General features: G+C 45.8%; 1 long non-coding RNA gene across 1 annotated transcript; it reads left to right on the forward strand.

Annotated features, from left to right (window-relative positions):
• Positions 1–235: 235 nt before the first annotated feature.
• LOC110500752 (uncharacterized) lies at positions 236–6,461 on the forward strand. The gene is made up of 3 exons (XR_002470156.3): positions 236–420; positions 571–667; positions 4,124–6,461. It is a non-coding gene; the product is annotated as an uncharacterized LOC110500752 (long non-coding RNA).

Raw genomic sequence — 6,461 nt, forward strand, 5'->3', positions numbered from 1 at the left:
GCTTGCAGTTGTCAGTTATCGTCAGGTATGTGGATGATCAGGGCTTTGGTCAGGAACATTTCTTGGGATACTTTGTTTCAAGTGGGAACTTAGCAAGATGCGCACGCAGTCTGTGTTTGACTTTATGGATTTTGAGATGTCAAAATGAGATGAGTTTAACTTGATAGACAAACGTGTTGTCCAAACCTATGATGGTGCAGCTGTAATGGAGTAGATCTGCCGTTTGTATTTACAGCTCAGTTCCCTGATTAAGAGGTGATGACCACTCCACTCCACTACCATTGTCAACTCTCTCCTCTGGGACCTATGGTGCCACCAGTCTGACCACTCTGGGACCTATGGTGCCACCAGTCTGACCACTCTGGGACCTATGGTGCCCACTCATCCACTGACACATTGCATGTTTCCCATCCAAGCACTGTGAGTACCCCTATACATTTTCTGTCATTCCTGTATGTGGAGTCAATCACAAACACAATATTACACATCAGTGATTTTACACCTTGCTTGGACTGACTCATTCGGAGCTCTTTGGTCTTACTGTGTTGTGTTCTTGTTTTGTCTTCCCAGGCAAATCCTGTCCTGCCCTGAAGTCAAGCCTCTGAACACCTCATCTCATGCCTCATACCCTCATCTAACCACTGCTGGGATCCCTTTCCAACAGGGTGTAAGTAGCCCCTCTCATTCCCATTCCACATAATATTGCACTATACATGTCTTTATCATATGCTTTAGGTTAAAATAGTTAGTCTTTGACGATTTTTGAAACACATTTTGACGTCTCTGTTACGCGCCTATACCGTGGGTCTCCCATCCTCAATTTTAAGTCACCAGCCTCCACCTTTTTAGATAGTATGTTACTGAACACTTTGTTTGAATTGGACTGAACCAGAGTGAACCTGTCATGGTAAACAGGTCTCTGGAGCGCAGGTCTCTGGAGCGCAGGTCTCTGGAGCGCAGGTCTCTGGAGCGCAGGTCTCTGGTGCGCAGGTCTGTCTTGTCCAACAATGTACCCTATTATTAGTGATTGTTAAGTAATTTTGTAATCAATGTTCATAAATTCCAATTATCTTTATCTGTCTAATTCAATAACTCCAACCACGCTGTCTTACATACCACTGACAGAACAAAATGAAACACGCTAATGGGATGTTTTAATATCGACGATGAATTATCGTGAATCATATAACGGGATCTGTTTCTATCGAAGCCACCAAGCCTAAACCACACAAACACACACACACACACACACATCTTCTTTTTCTCATGGGTTTTCATTAGAGCCCTGTGGATGACAACAGAATATTTGACTTGGCTTGGACTGAGGATTCTGGGAAAATCATGCACTTTTGGAACTGTTGATGGAACACAGGCTGCTCTTGGCCTGGCCTTCTCTTTGTGCATACTGGGGGAGCGGCCACAGTGCTGGGTTTAGTTTCCAGACCAGAAAGATCTGACCCAGCATAATGACTCCTTTACGTTTAATCACAACTGTGTTTAGAACCGCTCCTGAGGTCCCCTCAAAGCAAACCAGTTATGTCAAAGAGCCAGGACAGTTCAGTCGGTAGAGCAACAGACATGATCTATGAAGTGACGTTGCAATAAAGTAATGACGTGGTGTTGTTCACGTCATTCTCTATGCATCCTTATCCCCTTCTATGGAAGCATACACAATGTGTGAAGCCGTGCCACGTCGAGGATACTAACTGCACTGGTGCCATTGCAGAAGAGGAGTTTTACTCACTGAATAGAAGTTAAACATCCCACCTGAACATTCAAGCCGTCTTCCTCTGTACCCGAGTGCTCTATGTTCTCTACCTCCCTCCTTCCCTTCCCTCGTCCTTCTCCTCCCCTACATTCAGAGAAAGAAACACTAACCACATATTTCTGTGTAGAAACCCAGACGGGCAGGGGACCATGACAGAAGTGGAGTTCTCTCTGCCTCTCTCTGCCTCTCTGCCTCCCGGCATGGCTGAGATTGCCCTGTAATTACGGGCGGACAGGGAGGCTGACGGTGGATGTTGGACAGGGCCCATTGTTTGGAGAACAATGGTGTGGATAGGAAGGAGGAGAGTGAGGTATGATGGCATTGCTGGTTTGGTTTGGAACGCGGCTGTCTGCCTGTAGTGGGGGTGCTCGGCATTGGCTTTGCGCTCGCTGGGGCTGTGTGTGTTACAGATTATATCATGAAGAAATTAGAGGGGTGGCAAGCTGCAGAGAACAGTAGCAGTGTGTGTATGAATGATTGTGTGGTTGGAAAAGTATTCACTGTTTTAAATCACACTTATCATTTGTTTGAATGTTTTTAGGTGGATGGATGAATCGTTGAGGCAGCAGGATCAGATAGTTTGGGCTTTTCTTGTAAGAGAGGAGAGGTTTAGAATAAATGGAGCTTGTGTTTGTGTCTTCTGGAGTCCTTCTATAGTCTTGTCCACTCCAGACATCTGAAATGTATGTTTGGATTGCATGGTAAATGCTGTGTGACCCTATTGCACAATGACTGTTCACTTTTGACAAAAGAAGAGAACAATTATAGGCCTGTCTTTCCTGGTGTCTCTCTCCTGGTGTCTCTCTCCTGGTGTCTCCTGGTATTTCTATGTAGTAAATTATGTTTTGTATAATCAATATACAATATTAATGCATACTTGCCTGTATGTAATCCATACGTGTGGATAGGTTATCATGATTCCATTGTACACAGCGTACTGCGTCACTAAGCCTCTAGTGAGAAATGGGGACTTACGAGTTTACAATGTAATCCCACACATTTGTTAGCGTTGCCTCCAATAATATTTGGATGAAACGGGGCTGATTCTAGATTGGAGCTACAATAACAGATTTAGAGCGCAGGTAATGGGAGGAGCGCTGTGGAATGACTTCCTGGACCTTTGCTGTGTAACCCGAACACTGTTTTGGGGATTAGCCAGAGAGGAACGGAGCTCTGTTTTCCAAACTATCTCCTGCGAAATGTCAGCATGATCTGCAGAGAGACGGGAATGAGTTCTGACAGAGAGAGGGGGTGGGGGGGAGAGAGATGGAGAGTGAGGGAGGAAGAGGGAGAGACATAGAGAGAGCGCGATAGAGAGGGGTGGGGGAGAGAGATGGAGAGACATAGAGAAATGGAGAGTGAGTGAGGGAGAGACATAGAGAGAGCGCGATAGAGAACGGGTGGGGGGCAGAGATGGAGAGACATAGAGAAATGGAGAGTGAGTGAGCGAGGGAGACACATAGAGAGAGTGTGATAGAGAGGGGGTGAGGGGTGGAGAGAGATGGAGAGACATAGAGAAATTGAGAATGAGTGAGGGAGAGACATAGAGAAATGGAGAGGGAGGGAGAGACATAGAGAAATTGAGAATGAGTGAGGGAGAGACATAGAGAAATGGAGAGGGAGGGAGAGACATAGAGAGGGGGAGTGGACGTAGGACTTACAAGAACAGATAAGTCAGGAAAACAAGCCACAGGAAACCCTATACCTCTCTCTGGTACATGCTCACATATTCTCTCTCTCACTCTCCCGCTCTCTCTATTTCTCTCCCTCCCTCTCTCTCTCTCTCACTGCCTCTCTCACTCTCTCTCCATCTCTCTTTCTCTCTGTCTGCATGTGTCTCTCTTTCTCTGTGTACTTTATCTCATTCTCTCTTTTTCTCTCTGGTTGAAAAGTCTCTCTTTTGCCCTCTCGTCCACCCACCCTCTCTGTCTCGCCCCTCCCTCCCTCCCTCCTACTGAGCAGACAAGAGATAAGGCTAAGGGTACAACTGAAGACGGGGCTACAGGAGAACAAGAGGCACACTTGACACTATTGAGAAAATGACAATGACCTTGTTGAGGGCCATTGCCAAACATCCATTTAATAATTGATCTGTCATCTGTTCATTTGTTTACCTCTGTTTATCCCTTCATCTGTTAAACCGATAAAGAAACACAAATAAACAGATGATCTCTATCAGTTTATCTCTTTCATCTCTCTCTTGTCAATCTCCCTTCTACCTCTGTTTCTCTCTGTCAATTTCTCTTTTCTCTCTTCTCACTCTATCCTTTCTTTCTCTTACCCCATCTCTCTGACACCCTTCATGTCTGTTTCTGCCCCCCCCCCCCACCCCCACCCTCTCTTTCAAATATGCAGGGTAGTGATGGCCTATTGTGCAGAAGGGTGCAGGCTGGCAGTGCCCGGGGCTGTGTGACTGCTGGACCTCTGGGTGACTGCTGGACCTCTGGGTGACTGCTGGACCTCTGGGTGACTGGCAGTATGTCCAGACATCTCCTTTGACTCCCTCCACGTTCCTGTCCCCGAGACCAGACTGACTGACCCTGTGTGTGTGTTCCTCTGTCTGTGTTCCTCTGTCTCTGTAACACACAACAATGGGGTCAGGCAGCCACGGGTCTCCTCCACAGCTTAGCAATGAATGTGTGTATGATGCAATTTGCGATGTTTGCAATAGAATAACCTGATTTATGTCAAATGGTTTCCTCTCTGTTACCCAATAAGGCTAAACAGGAGCCAGCTCAGGACCTGGTCTTCAAACTTCAGTAAGTGGAACCAGACTAAAAGAGAAGGCAACAAAGTCAGGGTTCTATCAGTAGGGTTCTATCAGTAGGGTTCTGGGACATTGTGGACGGTCGTGTCACTGTTTCCATGTTATGGTTAACTAGCCTGTAGTCCCCCGCTCCTATCTCTCTCCTCTCTCGCTCTCTCTATCTCTGGTGGAGCTTGAGGCCCATTATCTCTTACTCTCCTCCTCCCTCTCCCCTCGCCTTCTCTCTCGCCCCTCTTTCTCTCTCTCTTCCTCTGGTGGGGACCATCTCTCTCTCTCTCTCTCCCCCCTCTATCTCTCTGGGCAAATGAGAGGCCCATCTCTCTCTCCCACTCTCTTTCCCTCTCTCCTTCACTCATGTCTTGCCCAGCATCCCCACAAACAATCACAGAGCTAGCCAGCAGAGAGAAGAAGAAAGGAGCTTGTCACACAAATCCATTTCACAGATGATGTGGATGAGCTTGCTAACTACCCTCAGAAGGCCCAGACTGTTCCCTGACACTTGGATGCCATGCAGTCATTGTGGTTTGGACCAATGAGGTCACCCGTTGAAAGAACATCCATGACATCACCCTATTGGCCCATCACTCATCTCACCCAATCACACTCTAGAGTTAGGCGCTAACCCACAGAGAAGGAAGAAGACTGTCTAAAAATGAAACCAAATGAAGAAGAGGGGGAAAGACTGGAATCTGTTTTTATTTAAAAGTAATCATCTGTCTTTAAACGGATAAGAGGAGAAGACGGAGAGGTTTGTCCTAGAGAGGACAGGCTGTTATGGCAGAGGCCTAGTTTCTCCTCAAACCCAACCCAGGCAGTCCGAGGTGTGTCTGTAAACAGACAAAACGTTTGCTGTGCTGTGATACTAAGCAGAGACAGGTTCATTGTTAGCTTTTGTGTCTGGAAACTTTACAGCTTTTTGTAATCTGTTTTTTTTATTTTTAAAACTTTTTGTTTTAGTTTCTTGTCTCACTTTATACTTTGTTGCGTCCTTTCACAAGGCCCCAGCTGCCTCCTCTCTCCGTTTCTCCATCTCTTTCTCAATGTCTCTCTCTCGCTTTCCCTCTCTCTGTGTTCCCAGCAGTCATCAGTTGACTTGCTGTTGTTGATGACACCCGCTCACTTTGCCCCTCTGACCTCTGAACTTTCACCTCTTCTATTTCAGTCTTCTCTCTAGGAACGTGGAAAAACTGCCGTACAAACACAACATTGATCAGTCTGTCCCTCTTGGGAATAAACGACTGATTTTCCGATATACCATCCTAACTAGAATTGCACTGTTCTGGTAACTTTCCTAAAATTCCCAATTGTTGTATTATTCCTTCCCTGATTCCAGGTATCTTCCAACCCTAATCCTGACCCAAAGGACCTTCGCCATCCCTTCAATTCTAAAACAAGAAGCAATGGGCATAGTGAAATGATGTCTGACCAAGTTATTGTCACCTTAACTATTGTTTAGCTACTATATCCATATAATGACTTACTGTCGTGTCCACATAGACACACTCCATCAATTTGAGTCATCTGAAGATACCAGAGACTAAAACCGTGTCGTCTCGGCTGTTAGATGTGAACTGAGTTTTTAAGGGACTAATGTCTGAGATTATTCCTACTTTTATTTAGTCGTCATTCATCGAATCAGACGGAACTCGTAGCTCCAGAAAAGAGACTGAAGTGAATTTGTAATGTACACAATGTACTGTATGTTATAAATGGTGTTTACACAGGGAGAGATGTTCAGGCCAGCATTGTTGTCATGGTGGTTTGCACTCTGCAGGTTTATGGGAGTGTCCGTCTGTGATCTGTGACAACAAGTCTGATTTGTTTTTTTTTCTCTCCAGACACGATGAACAGATTTCTAGGGATGTAGCCTTAAACCGCAGCCTAGCAACACGCATAATCACAATTAAAATCAGTGTGTTGACTCTG

This window comes from Oncorhynchus mykiss, chromosome 21 (assembly GCF_057628025.1).
Source record: "Oncorhynchus mykiss isolate SJ-2025 chromosome 21, ASM5762802v1, whole genome shotgun sequence".
In the NCBI taxonomy this organism is placed as follows: Eukaryota; Metazoa; Chordata; class Actinopteri; order Salmoniformes; family Salmonidae; genus Oncorhynchus; species Oncorhynchus mykiss.